This window comes from Rhinatrema bivittatum, chromosome 2 (genome assembly GCF_901001135.1).
Source record: "Rhinatrema bivittatum chromosome 2, aRhiBiv1.1, whole genome shotgun sequence".
NCBI classification, from domain to species: Eukaryota; Metazoa; Chordata; class Amphibia; order Gymnophiona; family Rhinatrematidae; genus Rhinatrema; species Rhinatrema bivittatum.
This window is the reverse complement of record NC_042616.1, coordinates 782,687,588-782,707,612: the sequence shown is the minus strand read 5'-3', so window position 1 is coordinate 782,707,612 and position 20,025 is coordinate 782,687,588.

The following is a 20,025-nucleotide window of genomic DNA, read 5'->3' as shown; positions in this document are numbered from 1 at the left end:
TGCTTTATATTGCATCAGCCCCAAAAACTGAATTCACCATGTAAGGTGCCATTCTGTGCTGGTGGCAAGGAGCAATCTGTCATGAAAAACTCAGCTAATGATGTTTTAGAGCATAAAGGGCCTAGCCTGGCCTTAAAGGGTTGGGTATGTGCAGTTTGGGCCTGGTGTGCAGTGTACTGAGAGTCACAAGATGACTCCAGAAAAGTTCAAGACCTGGAAGCCGATAGTCTGGTGCATGTCCTCACTTCCGTGAATTTGGGCTGGTCCTCAGGGGATTCAGAAGATGTTCTGGGATGACTGAAAGGCATCTTAAGCGTTCGGAAGCCTCAGAGATCAAGAGACAGTGTGGGATCCTAGGGGAAGACCCATGCGCTCTTAAACTACTGTGTATATATTATATGATGTGAAGGGACTGAAGACTTGTTTAACCTTGAACGTGGAAGCCTTGTCTCAAGTGTGTGCGGTGGTTCTGCAAGGAAGAAGGATCACTGTCTATGTTGACCTGGTCTGGATGTATGGAGTGGATTTAAGCTTTGCCCCAGCCACGTTTGTAACCTTGAACGAAGTTACCTGTTCTGTTATGCCTACCATCCGTGCAAATCAGGAAATGCTTTGTGAAAGCTCTACCTGCAAATAAACCATCATTGTTACTGCAGGAGCTTCTAATCTCACATTATGTGGTATATGAAAAATGAACAAAAGATACCACAGTGTCACCCAGTTGTATGTTTTATATCATTAAACTTATGGTTTCTCTTTTTCTCTTTTTTTATTATATTTCTTTGTGGGACCTTCACGAGTACAGTCTGTAATCAATGCAAACTGCGTTCTCTGCAAATCCAACTTCACTTTATTATTTTTTCAATTTCTCTCAACTTCATTTTATGTTAAAAAAAACTTTCAACCGGATCTCCGGATCATATACTCATCATAAAGGTCCCCAACAGACTTAGCTTAGATGTTTAAATCAATCATTGCCCCAACATGGATCCATGTTTCAATGTCCCATCTGCATCAGGGGGCTACTCTATGATATGATCACTTCTCTCATCCTTTTAATCCATTGCTCCGCTCCCCAAAAAAGCCAAGTTGCAGATGGGACATCGAAAAGTGGATCCATGTCGGGGCAATGATTGACTTAAACATCTAAGCTAAGTCTGAGTTATTATGCTCTCTTTGATGAAATAAGATGCTAATAAGACGGCTCCTGTTGGGGACCTATATGATGAGTATATGATCCGGAGATCCAGTTGAAAGTTTTTTTTAATATAAAATGAAGTTGAGAGAAATTGAAAAAATAATAAAGTAAAGTTGGACTTGCAGAAAACGCAGTTTGCATTGATTAAAAACTGTTCTCGCGAAGGTCCCACAAAGAAATATAAGAAAAAAAGAAAAAAGAGAAACCATAAGTTTAATGATATAAAACATAAGAACATGCCATACTGGTTCAGACCATCAAGCCCAGCATCCTGTTTCCAACAGGACTGGCCAATCCAGGCCATAAGAACCTGGCAAGTTCCCCAAACACTAAGTCTATTCCATGTTACTGTTGTTAGTAATAGCAGTGGTTATTATCTAAGTGAACTTAATTAATAGCAGGTAATGGACTTCTCCTCCAAGAACTTATCCAATCCTTTTTTAAACACAGCTATAGTACTAACTGCACTAACCACATCTTCTGGCAACAAATTCCAGAGTTTAATTGTGCGTTGAGTGAAAAAGAATTTTCTCCGATTAGTTTTAAATGTGCCACATGCTAACTTCATGAGTGACACTGTGGTTGTGGTATCTTTTGTGTTATTTGTAGTATGTCCCCAGATTACTGATTGTCTGGGTTTATAGTTTATGATCATAAAAATGGAGCCAGGTTGCTGGAACACACCATTTTTAGTATTGTTTAATACTTTTGGGATGCAGACACCCCCCTTCCCCCCCCCCCCCCCATCTCAATACTCCCTGAATATCTCCTAAACATCAACGACAGTTACCTATCAGAAAAACCTGAGTATTACCAGATATTTGCCCTCCAGATCCAAAAAGGCCAGGGGGCTACATCAAACCATAGTACATAAGATACCTTGTACCTCCTGAATGCAAAACTGTTTGAGGCATTTTTATGTATTACTATAATATTTGCATTGAATTTATGGATAAGAATATTGACTCATATACAATTCATTTTGTGAATGTTGTTGTGTGTTTGCCTGTCACTGACTCATCTCTATTTTTCAGAGTAACTGAGTTGTGTGATCACTGAAAAGAAAAATTTGTGATTGCAATAGCATGGTTGGAAGCTGATAACCTTATGTGCAACTCAGAAAATGAATAAAAACAATTCCAGTAGCAGGCACTTCCTGATATAATGGTGTTCAGAGGTCTGTGCACAATTGGATGATTTGCTGCTTATCAGACTGTTTAGGGTGTGCACTGTTGTGACTGGGACACAATGCCCAAAGCTACTGGATATAGCAGGATTTCTGAGAAAATGTCAGACCTGAGAAAGAAGCTCTCGATAGACATTCAAAGCTGACAGTGGGTGCCTGCCTCATCACTAGGTATTGCATCCCGTAACCTATTTATTGTCCCTGCAAGATTTGCCTGGCAAAGAGGATGACGCATAGAGAAGGGTGATAACTACTGCAATGTGATTCCTTTTAACACTACCTTCCAATGACATTCTCCTCCTTACTGCACCATAAATCTAAAGAAGAACCCTCTGTGCATTAAAAATGGGCAACCTAATAATAAAATAGCTCTAGTTACAATGGCCTTTTATCAAAACTCAAAGCATATTAAAGCTGTTTCATTGCCTGACAAATGCATGGAACCCTCTCAGAGATGAATGCGGCAGTAAATTATATACCCTGACTGCCAAAAGTCTGGACTGAAATATTCAACAGTTCTGATGAGACAAACTTAAAATGCTTGACAGCAGAAGGTCTTTATGGGATGGGTAGGTGTGCATCCAAAAAGAGGAATAACTTACCCATTTATTATTTTTTGGAGACTGAATAATGGACTTGGCCATTAGGTTCAGCTATCTTAGACACTTGTTTTGTGACATATAGCCGCCTGTACCCATTGATATTTTTAGATACTGAATGAAAATATGACTTGTTTGTGCTTAAAAATGTCGATGGAAGATGCATGAGTTAAATCAATGCTAGATTATTCCACAGCCTTATCACACAGATTGAAAAATGCATTGCTCTCAATTTTAAATTAAATTTATTCTTAATCAATTTCAGTTAAGAAGGCTGAGCTACATGAGTTTAAAAATATGTCAGATCAATAGGTGAATAAGATAACTGGGTCAAGAACAAGCAGAAGAAAACTCAGCTTTGTGATCATAGAAACAGTAACTGGGCATGCAGGGCTATACTGAGCAGCAGAAAGGAAATGTTCTAACCCAGAAGTATTCTGGAAAACATAGCACTTCTAAACAGAGAAAATTCACAATGGTTACCATTTTGTCTTCAGTTTAATAACATACATAATCAGGAAATACTGTACAAATAATCGTATAGAGGAAAAGAATCATGCATTACATTTAAGGATTCAGCTTTAATTCCTTGACAAATGTAAAAACTACAAAGACAAATAAGAAAGATTGATGAACACCGCAGTCAACAAAATATCCACCTTTCCCCCCCCCCCACCATATCAATCAGTCATCCAAACAAACAGAATGAAACCTTAACAGTTACTCCAGCAGCACTGAAGAAACATTCGAATCGGAGAAACTATCCCAAGTGACCAAAGAAGAATGTGATTTAACAAAATCCTCTAGCTCATTGGGCTTTTAAAATACAAAAGTCACAGCATTATAAACCATCCTGCACTTTCAATCAAAAAGAAGAATCAAGTTTCAGAACAAATTTGATCTTAGATTTAAACATTTCTTCCTTTAAGTCTGTGTGGGCCTGAAGAGATGAGAAACCTGGCAATTCTAACAAATAGGAAAGACATATCTTTCTGTTTAAAGACTAGGTCTCTTCTCGTGGAGAACGCAAACTCTAACATTATAGTGGCTCTTGAATAAGAGAAAATTTAAAAGCTTTCTGATGTTAGACATCCTGAAGTCAATATTCAAAGCTATTTAGCCAGATAACCCACAAATTATCTGGCTGAATGGCGAGTTTTGAATACCCCGGTACTTATTTAGCCAAATTTTACTTAGATAAGTCATTATCTGGCTAACGTGTAGCTAAACAAGTTATCAAGCTAACTGCAATAAAAGCATCAGATCAATAGGCCTGGAAATCCACCCTCCCCTCCTCCCTGTAATCATTTTGGCAATAAAGGTATTTGCTGGCCAAACCCACCTTTCCCCTCCCCCCCAACAGGAAATCCACCCTAAATCATCTCACCCTATATCAGCTCACTGCTTCATCGGTGGGGGGAATGAAGATAAGATGATTTACATTCAGACAACTGCCAGCTAGGACTGAATTACATAGTCTGGGAAAACAAATAAGCGTGGGGGTAGCTTGCTTGTTGCAGCAGTTACTATCTCGAACCAATGCTTCACTTTGAATACATATACAGCGCAGCTCACTGCTTCAACTGCAGGGGGGAATGAAGAAAAGAGGATTTATATTAAGACAACCAACAAGGACTAAATTGCACAGGCTGGGTAAACAAATAAGCATGGGAGTAGCTTGCTTATTGCGGTGGTTACTACCCCTAACCAATTAGGCTTGATACTTCACTTTTATGCAGCTCCAGTACTGCTCTCTACATCAATGGCAGGGGTGGAAGGAAAATTAGAATCAAAAAGTTACCAATAAGGGCCCTGACCTCAGCGGTCAGAATAACAGATAAGTATGAGAAAAATAACTGTGAAAGCTTGCTGGGCAGACTGGATGGGCCGTATGGTCTTCTTCTGCTGTCACTTCTATGTTTCTATGTGTATGTTTCTGCCCCACTTGGAACCCATGATACCTGACACTTCTGGCAGGAAGATATTTGCATCTGGTATGGCTTTGAGGAATGATTATGCTATGGCATTTGGGAAATAACAAGTCAGCGCTCTCACTCGGGCTCCCAGTGGACAGGTATCTACAATACCTAAAAACACCATTGCAGCTGAGACTAATTGACTCTTCCATTGACCAGCTTAGCAGGAATGCTGAAAATTCAGTAGGCGCAGGGAACTGATCTTCCCTTTTTCCATCTAAGCTGTGGTCCCTTTACCGGGGGGACTGAAACACACTAGCAAAGCAAGGGGGGAAATCTTACCATGCCCCTGCCTGCATCGCACCTGTCCTGTGACCAAAAACACTGACATTTTCCATCCATCTTTCATAAATCCTCCAGCCTCGGGAACAAAGACGTAATAAACAAGTAGGAACAGAAGTAACCTCAAGGGCGCGCTCCGCGTTGCAGAGGAATTGCTTTCCTCATGTTGTTTTGTTGTTCTTACATTTTTCAGACGAGAAGCAGAACGGCTTGCTTTCAGTGGTTTTTCAGCAGAATACATGCCACTGCAGCCATTCAGATTAAATAGTGGTTGTTTCATAACACAGAAAGCTGCTCTAACTGTGGAAGATCTTGCACGAAAGGCAAAGATCAATACTGCAGTTAATGGCCTAAGGTGTAAGAAAAGCCTCACGAGAGGAAATGAGAATGTTGTCTGGAAAACAGATGATGATAATCCTCGGGATAAATGGATTTAGAAATTTCTGAGCTTGCTTTAGTAAACACAGGGGCAAGCCCAGGCCATCATTTCAACGGGCTTCTTAACAAAAGGGTAAAAGATTACCATTTTCCCATTCCGTTTTGGCTCTTCTGACTTTGATGTGTTTCACTGAATAGCTCATAAGTAGTCAGTGTACACAGCAAAGGATCTTCAGGGTCCCTGCCTCTCCCCGAGGCCTCCCTTGGCTTGCTCTGCATGTTCATTTCTTCTGCATATTTCAGTCCTGACCCAGTTGTCGAGGGGGGGGGGGGGGGGGTTCGCAAAAGAAAGCAAGTTGTGAGGTTTGTGTTTTTTTTAGGCCACACAGTGTGTCACATTAAAAGCAGTGCAGCAAAAGTTACTGCTCTGCCATTTTAATTCTCAGCAGATGTGCGACGATCATTAAAAATGATTGATGACGGAGGACAAACAATAAATCATTCCAACTGCACGGGAAGGTTTCATGCAAAATGCAACCCCCCCCCCTCAAAAACATTTCACATGAGGACATGGAAACCCTTTTCGAAACAGGAGACAGAATAGGAGAGGAAAACCAAACCCAGGAACCGGCAGCACTAGTTGGCCAGGTTTCTCCAGTAGAACTGATTTTCATAGTATCCAAAATGGAAGTGCCTGAGAAATGTGCCTACAGTGGATCTCATTTAAATAACCGGGCTGGCAATGGAACAAAGGGTTCAAAATCCTAAAAACGCTGATTTTTTTTTTCCTCTGTCTGACCTGGATTTTAATCAGTTTATCCTCAGAGTTTCACGATGCATTTTTTGTGTGAATTATCTTGCACTGCATGGGCCTCACCCTAAAACATGTACTATATTTGTGCATGGCTAAATTTAATAGAAAACCCGACTAGTATTCAGGCTAGAAATGCAACATTCAAATTAGTGAACACATCCTACCTCGTCAAGATTTCTCTTTTCAGAAACAAAAAAAGACATGCTTGTGTTGCAGTACGCATACCACAAAATTAAAAAGAAATCTGTCCTGACTACCATGGCAGAAAATCAATGTATTAATAAAAACTTGCAAAAAAAAACATTTTTTTATCAGTAGCTGAGCATAGTGCAAGCCACTATGACCAAAAAATTCCCACTGATCATTACAAAAATAATCTTATGTCAAGGAACATGAGCATTTAAGCAATAGTCCCAATGACAGAAGTCTCTATTACTAGATAATTGCCTGAAACAGCTGTTAGGTATTTGCCTCTGAAGGTAAGGGGAGCCATCTATCACCCTTAAGAAAAATTACTCTGGTGACTGAGCCCTCTGCCAAGAAGAATCTAATTAAAAAAAATATATATATATTAAAATGAAAAAGGGAATTTCCACACACATGGGTAATAGGTTTTAAAAAATAAAATACAATTTCCCTCCACTGCTGCTTTTTGATTTCAATTTTCCCAAACCTTGCTGCAGCCAAAGAGCTTCTTACCCCAGCAAATCGGTCATCGGAAAACTGCGCCTGCCCAGCGCAAATTAAGCGCAGAACCCCACGTTTCATTGCACTCAGCCGCATGGAGAGAAGACATTCTGGGGATGGGTTTAAATCAGGGAAGGTGTTATACGGTAAGGCACACAGATTACATTTTCATAAGAAAATAAGTAATTGCCATACCAGGTCAGACAAAGAGTCCATCAAGCCCAGAATCCTGTTTCCAACATTGGCCAATCCAGGCTACAAGTATCTGGCAAGTGTTGCGCTTCCTGGCCGCGGATGCTGCACGGCCTGGACTGCTCACCTCGCTACACCTTCCACCAGCTCCGGGCACGTCCCCTCCACGGCCACTTCCAGCTCGCGGTGTCTCCAGTTCCCCTGCGCTCCCGCTCCAGACCAGGCCTCACGGCAGGGTTCGGCATCCTCCATGGCATCGGCACCGCCCCTAGGTGCACACACGCAGACCACCCAGCCTCTTAAATGGCATGGGGCGGATCCCAGCTCCGCAGCACGCCCTGATTGATCGCTGCTTAAGAGGAAGTGGTCTTACACCACTTCACCTTAGCATTCGGGTCGATCACTTTGTGATAGCTAGTTTGCCTTCCTGATCTAGTGTCTTGTTCCAGTGTCTTGTTCCAGTCTTCTGTTCCAGTGTCTTGTTCCAGTCTCCTGTTCCAGCTCCTCCTGTTCCGGCGTCCTCCTGTTCCAGCGTTGTCCTGTTCTTACGTCTACCCAGGTAGTACCATTCGGACTGTCTTTTCGGTACTGACCTCTGCCTGTTACTTGACTACGTTTGATCACCGCCTGGATTTGACCTTTGCCTGTTTCCTTGACCATGTCTGAATGCCAAACTTAATTGGCTGCCTGTTCATGAGCGTATTATATTTAAGTTAGGCATGATAGTGTATAAACTACGTGATTCTGAGTCATCTGTTTGGTTTAATGCTCTTTTACGTATTCATAAGCCTGTTAGATCCTTAAGAGCATCACAATTGAATTTATTAGAAATCCCCACAGTTAGACAGGCTCGACTTGCTAATACTAGAGAAACTTCTTTTTCCATCGCGGCCCCAGTTCAATGGAATCTCATCCCTTTTGAATTTCGGGAGCTGGAAGATGTTAAAAAATTTAAGAAGGCATTTAAGAGTTATTTGTTGACTCGTGTGTTTAATACTGTATAAAGACAATGCGTCTGCTTTACAATACTATTGTGAACCCATGGAAGTGTGAATTGTTTATCACTCTGATTGTCTTATTGTGATATTGTATTTAGTGTATAGGGATAACCTCCGTATGCTTGTTTGGTATATTTTGGTATGGTTCCTATGGAACCTGATATTTATAAGTGTAATGTTTGTTTTTTATTATTATGTATGTTTTTATGTATATCGCCCAGGCCTTTTTCTGTTGGGCGTTTAATAAATTTTATTAAATGAAAAAAAAAATGAAATGAATGCTGCCTGGAACTGACCTCTGCTTTGTCCATTGACCATGTCTGCACGCTGCCTGGAACTGACCTCTGCCTGTCCACTGACCACGTCTGCCTGCCTCCTGGAACTGACCTCTGCCTGATAACTGACCACGTCTGACCACCATCTGGAACCTGACCTTTGCCTGTCTGACCATCCTCGGACTGACCACTGGTATTGACCCCTGCTTTGGCTGACCACGCTATCCTTGACTCTGGCCTTGATCCTCCCTCTTCATTCAGACTCTGTTCTGGCCTTCTCTGGCTCCTGGACTACCTGACCTGAACCTCGACCATGCACCCTCGTTCATGGTGGGTACACCTCTGAACTTTATCTCATGGAGATCCTGTGAGGCCCACCTAAGACCAGGTGGCCCGGGTAACCAAGGGCTCAACCTGAGGGAACCCCGGGTTGCTATTGGTGAAGCTCCAGCTAGCCTCTGTCTCCTCCTGTGCTCTGCCTCCTCTCTGGGTCCGACCAGGGAGCCTACCAATCCTGCACCAGGCCAAGGCGCAACAGCAAGTACCCAAACCCTAAGTAGATCCCATGCTACTGATGCCAGTAATAGCAGAGGCTATACTTTAAGACAACTTGATTAATAGCAGTTAATGGACTTTTCCTCCAAGAACTTATCTAAACCTTTTTTAAACCTAGCTATACTAACTGCACTAACCACATCCTCTGGCAACAAATTCCAGAGCTTAATTGTGCATTGAGTGAAAAAAAATTATCTTCGATTAGTTTTAAATGTGCTACTTGCTAAGTTCATGGAGTGCCCCCTAGTAGAAGAGGATCAGAAGGCTCATCTGCATACTGCTCCCAACATCCCCCGGGAGAGGACTCCAGAGGTCACAGCAAGCGATCCAGGGATTGACCTCCACAGCCCCAGCTTTCAGAGGCCCCTCACCCTTTGCAGTAGAAGAGGACCAGAAGTATGTGCTGAATCTCAATCCATTCAATTTTTTGAGTGACAATCAATTTAATGGTGGTTAAAGAGGATTGGTAAGTATAGCTTTGGGAAATCTTTGGACTTAAAAAGTTTGGAGAAAGGTGAAATAGTGGGATATATTCTTTAGAGTTTGTGCGTGTCTGAGAAAATAAGCAAGCCAGAGGTAGTTAATTCTAGTGTGTGTTTTTCCCATCAACTCAACCCTTGATTTTTAGGCAGGAGACACTTTCTCATTAAAAATCAATCAGGCTCTTATCTAAATCATACTATTGTACCAGCCCTTAGTGAAAATTTAATTATTCCCTTGTAGAACACTAGCTGATTAATTAGTAAATTCACCTGTAAATTTAAAGTACTCTAATTCCAACTCCCTTAGTATCATAAGCTTAACTAGCAGATATATAAGTAAATTAATTATTAAAGTCACCTGTAAATTTAAAGTACTCAAATTCCAACTTCTATAGTATCCTAAACTTAACCTGGAACTCAACAAAAAAGATGAAGGCAGCAGTCCAGCAGCAAGAGCAGGGCTTTCCAGTCTTTTGCATTGGGTGTCACATGTATGATTTTTTACCTGCCAGTGAAAGATTGTATGTGTACACTCGGTGCACAGAGCTCTTGGCGCTCAGGGAATGAGTCTAATATCTGGAGGTTAGAGTGGCAGACTTGCAGGAGCTGAGGCAGACAGAGATGTACATTGATGAGACCTTCAGGGACATAGTAGCCAAGTCTCAAATCCAGTCTGGCAGCCCCAGTGCTACCTTGAATCAGAAAGGTCTTCCAGTTGGAGAACATCACTCTGGTGTAGCAGGAAGTGGTCCTGTAAGGAGAACCTGCTCTCCAGGTGATGTATTGAACTCTCGCATTGAGGACAAGTCTCCCAGGGCTACTGCCCAGAAAGGAAGGGATAGGCCAGTCATCATAGTTGGTGATTCAGTTATTAGAAATGTAGACAGCAGGGTGGCTGGTGGACGTGAGAACTGCCTGATAACTTGTCTGCCTGGTGCGAAGGTGGCAGAGGTTAGTGGAGATGCAGACACCCCTTCATGAACTTTCTGCTACAATGGACATAGGTGTGCAGAATCCCCTAGGGCATCATGATTGGTTAGTTATGAGTCAGCTGGTAAAAATCCTGCAGCCCTTCAACGATGTCACGGAGAAGCTGAGTTCCAGAAGTGCCTCCTTGGCTGACATCATCCCTATAGTTAATCTCCTGGAAGAACATTTAGAAGCATTTAAACAGGAAGAGGGAATGACAGTTGAGGTGCTGCATTGTCTGGACGTTTTGTAGTAGCAGGTGGAAGAGAGATTAAGGCCTTTAACAGAACAGAACACATACATGCTCGCCACAGTCTGTGATCCCCATGTGAAAGGGAAACTCGCCCTACAGTCCGATTGTCTCTTATTGGTGAAGGACCTACTGTTAGCAAAAGTCTGTGAACAGGAGCGCCATAGGCAGATACAGATTAGGCGTGAAGCAGAGGTGGAAACAGTGGGCACTTCAGAGAGCTGTGCTGCTAGCCCAAGCAGGAGCAGCACTCTGTCAGCAACAGATAGTACCTCCTCCTCCAGAACGCCAAAGGCATGTTGCCCAAAAAGATTCATCTGTTGTGCGATGGGCGAGAAAGAAAGCAGCTGGCATGAGGGACTCTCAGCCCACCCAAGCAAAGGAGACACCAGCACAGCTGTCAGTGACACGGTATCTCTCAGAGCCGACAGAGAACATGCAGACAGATCTGCTGGCATATTGGGCACACAAGTCCACTGTCTGGCCACACCTAGCCAAAGTGGCTCAGCGATATCTGTCATGTCCACCAACCATTATGCCTAGTGAACGTGTCTTTTCAATGACAGGGGATTGACTCTGTCCTCGATTGCTGTGCCTGTTCGTCCAGGCCTTATGTCCCTACGTGGGCGTGACCTCTGTCCTCGACTGCTGTGCCTGTTCGTCCAGGCCCTATGTCCCTAGGTGGGATTCACCTCTGTCCTCGACCGCTGTGCCTGTCCGTCCAGGCCTTATGTCCAGTCCTAACGGCTGAACCATCATTGCAAAGGGAAACCTCAGTCTCTGGCAATTCAAACTAGTAATCCTTCACAGCATGGATCCTTAAATAAAACAGTTTTGTTTAGTTTCAGGGCAGAGAAGAAAACTTCCTCTGTCTTGCTCATGATCTGTTTGCAAATGTTTAAATCCTAACAATTTGTACCATTATACACTCTATGGGCCAACCCATTCCAGGGAGCCCTCTCCTGCTCAAAGGAACGGGAACTCTCCCCGTTGTTGCAGCCTATCTCTTACCACCTGTTGACCCATGTTCAGAACAATAAATGATATCCAAGGTACTTACTGTGGCAAATACAACACAGTAAGACTATGCTATTACAAACTGGTTAAAAGACAGGAAACAGAGAGTAGGATTAAATGGTCAATTTTCTCAGTGGAAAAGGTTAAACAGTGGAGTGCCTCAGGGATCTGTACTTGGACCGGTGCTTTTCAATATATATATAAATGATCTGGAAAGGAATACGACGAGTGAGGTTATCAAATTTGCGGATGATACAAAATTATTCAGAGTAGTTAAATCACAAGCAGACTGTGATACATTACAGGAGGAGCTTGCAAGACTGGAAGATTGGGCATCCAAATGGCAGATGAAATTTAATGTGGACAAGTGCAAGGTGTTGCATATAGGGAAAAATAACCCATGCTGTAGTTACACGATGTTAGGTTCCATATTAGGAGCTACCATCCAGGAAAAAGATCTAGGCATCATAGTGGATAATACTTTAAAATCGTCAGCTCAGTGTGCTGCAGCAGTCAAAAAAGCAAATAGAATGTTAGGAATTATTAGGAAGGGAATGGTTAATAGAACGGAAAATGTCATAATGCCTCTGTATCGCTCCATGGTGAGACCGCACCTTGAATACTGTGTACAATTCTGGTCACCTCATCTCAAAAAAAGATATAGTTGCGATGGAGAAGGTACAGAGAAGGGCAACCAAAATGATAAAGGGGATGGAACAGCTTCCCTATGAGGAAAGGCTGAAGAGGTTAAGGCTGTTCAGCTTGGAGAAGAGACGGCTGAGGGGGGATATGATAGAGGTCTTTAAGATCATGAGAGGTCTTGAACGAGTAGATGTGACTCGGTTATTTACACTTTCGAATAATAGAAGGACTAGGGGGCATTCCATGAAGTTAGCAAGTAACACATTTAAGACTAATCGGAGAAAATTCTTTTTCACTCAGCGCAAATAAAGCTCTGGAATTTGTTGCCAGAGGAGGTGGTTAGTGCAGTTAGTGTAGCTGGGTTCAAAAAAGGTTTGGATAAGTTCTTGGAGGAGAAGTCCATTAATGGCTATTAATCAATTATACTTAGGGAATAGCAAGTGCTATTAATTGTATCAGTAGCATGGGTTCTTCTTAGTGTTTGGGTAATTGCCAGGTTCTTGTGGCCTGGTTTTGGCCTCTGTTGGAAACAGGATGCTGGGCTTGATGGACCCTTGATCTGACCCAGCATGGCAATTTCTTATGAACTTATGTTCTTATGCTCACAGTGAGACCCTGCTTCAGGTTGCCATGCTTTGAAGGCTCATGCTCCACTCTAGGGGCCAACCCATTCCGAGGAGGCCTTCCCGGCTCAAAGGAAAGGGAACTCTCCCCGGGTGTAGCCAGCCTCTATCTACCCTCTGACCCATGTTGAACCACTGGTTACTTGGTAACCTCCTCCACCTCGACCTTGAAAATTCTCTTTTGTATATCTGCTAACTCTACCAGATTTTAAAGACCAGTGAGAGCTCACTAGATGCCAACGGAAACACCCCACTCTAGGGGCAAACCCATTCTAGGGAGCCCTTTCCTGCACAAAGGAAAGGGAACTCTCCCTGGGTGTAGCCAGTAGAGATGTGCATTCGTTTTTGCCGAATTGGAAAATTGCAACGAAATTGTCCAATTCGGCATGTTTCAGGGAGCCCGAAAAAAATCAGGATTTTCCTGTTTTTTCGCAAAAATTCGTTTTTCCGATTAGTGCGCACTAACGGGAGTCAGTGCGCGCAAACTCCCCGTTAGTGCGCGCTAAGTCCTGTTAGTGCGCACTAACAAAAACTAACAAAAAGTAACAAAAAGTAACAAAATCTAACGGTTTTTGTTAGTGCACGCTAACAGGAGTTAGCGCGCACTAACGGGGAGTTAGCGCGCCCTAACTGGGAGTTAGCACGCACTAACTAAAAATCGATTTTTCGCGAAAAAAAAGACCCGAACCGAAAAAAAACGACATTTTCCATGGCGGCCGAAAAACGAAGAACGACACGAACACAAAAAACGATGCACATCTCTAGTAGCCAGCCTGTATCTACTCTCTGCCTCTGTGCCTTGCTGCCATACACCAGATGACTCACTCAACTCCTTGTGGTGTTCTGGCCACTATCATGGTTGCTCAGTGTGTTGGTGCTAGTCTTTCTGCTTGCTATGTTCCTCCTTCATTGTGCTGTAGTATGTCGATGCCACTTGTCTTGCCACTTTGCCTGTCATGCTGCCTTCTAGGGTTCATGCATCTCTTATCGGTGCTCTCTTTTGAAGCTGTGGTGTGTTTTTGACACTCTTGCTGCTGCTTTGTGCCTATATTAAAGCACTCTTCTTGCCACTCCTGGTACCGCTTTGCCCCTTTAAAGTACCTTAGGCTACTCATGCCACTTTGGTGCCACTTTGCCACAGTCTAAGTACCTTGGAGCTGTTTTGTTGTTCTGATGATTGCTCCCCAGAAGTTTCATCAAAATTGATAATAAAACCCAAATTCTGCAGCCAAAAATAGGCTGCAAATACTTCCCCCATTGACTTTTAGGGGTGTGCATTCATTCCCTATGAATTGGCAATCCACAACGTATAGGGACATATTCGTTGTATTCATGGGGAAGCGAAACTTATCACGATTCCCCATGAATACAACGAAACTTCACTGAATTATTCGGCCATCTAAAGGAACCAATTTAAACAAACCCCCCACCCTCCTGACCCCCCCCCCCCCCAAGACTTACCAAAATTCCCTGGTGGTCCAGAGGGGGGTCCGGGAGCCATCTCCTGCACTCACACCCTCGGCTACCAGTTTCAAAATGGCACTGATAGCCTTTGACCTACTATGTCACAGGGGCTACCGGTGCCATTGGTCAGCCCCTGTCACATGGTAGGAGCAATGGATGGCTGGCACCATCTTGTGCTCCTACCATGTGACAGGGGATCACTCCCGGACCCCCGCTGGACCACCAGGGGCTTTTGGCACGTTTTGGGGGACCCTCCTGACCCCCACAAGACTTGCCAAAAGTCCAGCTGGGGTCCGGGAGCGACCTTCTGCACTCAGACCGTCGGCTGCCAGTATTCAAAATGGCGCTGATAGCCTTTGCCCTCACTATGTCACAGGGGCAGAATACTGCCCCTGTGAATACTGGCAGCTGACGGTCGGCCCCTGTGACATAGTGAGGGCAAAGGCTATCGGCGCCATTTTGAATACTGGCAGCCGACGGTCCGAGTGCATGGGGGGGGGGGGTCAGAGGGTGGGGGGTTGTAGTTAATTTAATTTTAGCCGGGACGAATAAGAATTAACATATAAACGTATTGGGGGCCCCCCTTACCGAATGCAAAGTATTTGCCCCCGACGAATACGAATCCCGAATGCAATGTATGGCGTCCCTCTGCACATCCCTATTGACTTTACTGGGAACCGGAAAACGAATGCATGTATCAATGTATTGGGGTGCCATTGAATGAATGCAATGTAGCTGGGCCCCGACGAATATGTTTCCCGAATCCAACGAATACTTTCTGGCTGCACATCCCTAGGTTCCAATAGGCTCAGAGGTGAGCAGATAAACCATTAAACCAAAGACTTATCCATGTTTGACTATGTTGCACATGCAGCTATTTTATCCTTTGGGAGAGTTTTCATGCTCAAAATGTTGGGCAGCTGAAAAATGCTCATCTGACTGGAAAAGAAGTGTCAGATGTAAGAATTATCTGTTGCTGATGCTGCTACCATGATCATATATTTGGTTCTAACAGCTGCAAGGCAGTCAGTGAAATCAGCTTTATCCCCACTCCCCATGATGAAGTGGACATGCTGACATCACTGGATACTCACAACAGGAACCAGGAAAATAAAATGCCTTGAATTTTGAGAATGACATTTCCCCATTAATTAAAACTGTGGCTCTGGAAAGCAAATGACTTTGTATGGTAGTCTACTTCCTGCTTTGTGAGCTACATCAATCCGCATGACCATGGTTTCTCCAATGATGTAACCTGTTAGCAAGTTTTTTTTCTTCTCAGATTTGATACCTTCATTGAAATTGAACTATTCAGAAACAGAAGTTTAGCTAAAAATTAAAGAAATTCAAAATGCATTAAGGCAATAAAATGAGAAGAGATTGAAGACTGAAAACTGTGCAGGTTCAGCCATCATCACATTAACAGCAGGCACCTGCGAAGGAGAAAGAGCCAGACAATTAAGATGACAGCTTGGACTTCATCCAGCTAGCTGAGCTGACTTTGTCAGCTATGTCCTGTTATAACCTTCCTGTATTTTCAAGGGTAATTAAGCACACAAATGCAAGTCTAACCCTATCTCTGCTGGGACCCTGCCTCCAACTACTGTGCTTCAAGGTCATGCCTAAATAAGCATCTTTCCTTGCATTGCATTATAATGTTGTACCAGCATGCTGTTCGAAATAAAAGCCTAACAACTATAATATAGGTTGGATCCTTCATAGCTCCTTAAAGATTACCAAAGTTAGATAGGTCTTTGTTTTTCCTGTACTACTTTATTTAGTTCTTAGGGTCTTCACCTTCATCCCCCTTGTTCAGAGTTTTCTGTTGATGCTCTTGACTAATTGGGTTATGGGGACAGTCATATTCCAGAAGTACAGGTATCCCTTTGTCACAGACTGATAAACTACATAATAATTTTTTCAGGAAAAAAGTGAGGGTTTCAGACTACTGACTTGTGACAAAAGGTATCTTACAGTGAAGCCTTACAGCTGTGTAGAAACAAAGTTTCAGTTCAAACTGCATACTTGCACATTGTCCATAGAACATTATTAGCCAGGTAGACTAGATAAAGCCATTGCTATCCCTGGGAATGAGCAACAAGAAATGGATCTGCCAGGTGCTTGTGACCCAGACGGGTGACTCTCTGAGATGAAATGGGAGGTGCAATGTACCTTGGTCTGACCTAGCATTGCATTTCTAATGTTCTATTAAACGCCAGGCATTAATAATGTATCTTTATATAGGCTCCAAATATGTAAGCTTTTTATTTAGGTTGATTTAGCTCACACTTTTTCAGTGGCAGCTCATTCAGGAGCTTATAACCTAAGGGCCTCATTTACTAAGCATTTTTCCCATAGACACAGAATGTGACAAAAGCCTTAGTAAAGCAAGCCCCGAGGAGTGAAGTGACTTGCCAAAGTTACAAGGCGAATCAATGGGAGAAGAAAGACTTCCCTGGTTCTCAACCTATTGCTGTAGGCACTAGGCACTAGGCCTCTCCCCCACTCATTGCTCATAAAATAGTATTAGCCATTGCTATCCCTGGGAGTGAATATCCCTGGAAGCACTTGATTATTTGTTATGATTGTACTATTCTGTTTGCATTGTTTTTGGTCTATGTATGAACTTCCACAAAGCTTGAGGTGTAAAATTGTCATTTGTGTATATTTGATATTCAAAGCACAAAATAAATGCTGCATTTACTCTCTTTGAACATTACTCTGAAGCTCCCGAATAAAACTGATTTATTTATTTAAAAATTAGCTCTAATGCTTTTGGTGGACATTCTTACTATTTCACACATTTCTTTTGAGCTTTAACTCCTTGGTTGCATGGACTGCTTCTCCTTATATAGGATTTGCCTGTATATTTGATATGCAATTTAATATCGATACTGCTCTATCAGATCTGAGGGAATCTAATCCTTTTCCTTATTAGCTTTCCTTAAACCTTTATAGCAGTATTACAGGTGTTATTTTTATTTAATTCTTTTTAAATTTTTATTGAGTGGATGAAGTGGCATAATTCTCAAAAGCTAATCACAAAAATATTATGTATTAAGAAAAAGGTATTGCCTACAACTTATTTGTCGGCAACCATAATATTTATTTCATTCCTTAAAATTGTTAACTTAGTAATGTGAACCTAATTGAAGCTCTGTTACATGATATTTGTAAAACTTAGTTTCGTGACATACAGAAATACTGAATTTTATGTTTAGTTTTAATTTTCTTTATTTCCCATTGATTCCTATGGATTTGATAACACTAAAAATGTAAATAAATAAATAAATAAATAAATAAATAAATAAGCAAGCCCATTCTAGCAGTTGGAGTGGTGGCAAGCATTTTTGGCTTCATGCCCTTTCTTTCAATATGTTTGTTGTGGGAGTCTCAGTTTAGTGGACCCTTGGGCCGACCTGCTGGAGACTAGGACGAGATGGACAATGTCTCTGATGAACAGTGGGCCAGGAGGCAGATGTTCAGATGGGATGTAGATGCTCTTCACCCTGGAAGCTGGTGCTCCCCTGGGAGGAGCCCATAGAAGCCCAACCACTGGGACAGGTGGCTTCACCCTTGGAAGCCGAAGCCCCCCCGGGAGAAGCCTGTAGGGGCCTGGCCTCTGGGACTTAGGCGAGTTGTGGATCAGGACAGGTAACTGGAACCAGACTAGGACAGTAGTGATACTGTAACCTGGTATGGGTTCTGGAACCAGGCAGGAACTGTAGCAAGACTCAGGTACTGGAACCAGGCAGGAACTGTAGCAGGACTCAGGTACTGGAACCAGGCAGGAACTGTAGCAGGCAGGCAGGAACCAAGTAGGTACTGTAGCAGGCAGGAACCAAGCAGGTACTGTAGCAGGAATGGAGCAATGTAGCCAAGCGGGTCACTCCGGGGCGCAACACAACAGGAAACCAGAATGCTAACTCGTTGCAAGGCAAGGGCTGGATGGCCGTGGCCGGCTTATCAAGGCCGCGGCGTCTGACGTCAGGAATTGGGCGGAGTCTGTACTGGCGGGAAACGGGCTACAAGGTGCCCAAGTGGCGCGCGCGCCTAGGAACAGGGCGTCCACCAGAACCTTCCCGACGGCGCTGCCACAGCGGGGACGCCGCCAAAGGCCGCAGACCAGGACTCTGGAGGCGGGAGCAGGTCCAGGAATCAAGAGGTAAGGGCCTGGCTGCGGTGCTCGCGGCCAGGACCGCAACAATGTTGTTGTGTTCACCAGTTGCAGGTCCACCATCATCACTTACCTCCACCATAACCTGTGTCAGGATGCGGCCAGCACCTCTGCTGCCGCCACACAATTCCTTAGGCAAACACGCGCATGACATGCCAGCTCTTGAAGGCTCCATGGTGGGAAAGGTCAGTCCCATCACTCCCCAATCATATCATGTGGCTTGGTACTTAAATCCAGCCAGGGCTTCTGCTGGCCTCAGCAAAGGATCACCTGTTTAAGAAGCAAAATGTGTTGCTTCTGATTGTCCTGTGATCCTGATTGCGCTTTGCCCAGCCTGCCTCATCCAGAATTTCCTTGCCCTGCATTGTCTCCTCATCCGTTTGTAGTGATTGGAAGGATGGGGGTTTTGCCTTGTAGTCTGGATCACTCAAACATACTAATGATACCTATGGCTTATTGAAAATATGATAAGCTATATTTTTCTGTATAATAGATACACAAACATGCTTATAAGAATTTCTGACAATAACAAATAAAACAGAATATACATCAGACCTTCAGATACCTGAAAGGTTTTAATGATGCCCAATCATCAAACTCTTTCTGTTGGAAAGAAATCAATAGAACTAGGGGTCATGAAATGAAACTCCAGAGAGGACAACTCAGAACCGATGTGAGGAAATATTTCTTCAAGGTGAATCTCTGGATTGCCCTTCCAGAGGAGCAGCTGAAGACAAAATCAGTGAAGGAATTCAGAGGGGAATGGGATAAATTAATTCCACTGTTCTCTCTGTAAATCATATTTTGCTGTTGTTATGTTTTAACGTAAACCGATGTGATGTTTCTAACGAATGTCGGTATATTAAAAACTTTAAGTAAATAAACAAATAAATAAATAAACACTGTGGATCCCTAAAGGCTAGAGCAGAGCTTTCTAAACTTTTCATGTTGGTGACACACTTTTTAGACAAACATAATTTCGGGACACAGTAATTCAGTCTACTAGCAAACCAGAGGTTGTATGCAGTGTAACAAAGGAAAAAAGAAACATCACCCATCCTTATAAAACAAATCAAGAAATATAAAATCATCAGCAGTAAAACTGTACTAACAAAAAGAACATATTTCGAAACAGCTGATGAGTGGAATATCCAATAATTAAAAACTCATATAAAACATTTCCAGATACCAACAAAATATTTCAAAATAGCAGATACAAAGACCCAGTAATGAAAAATAATAAGGATACAAACATTTTTTT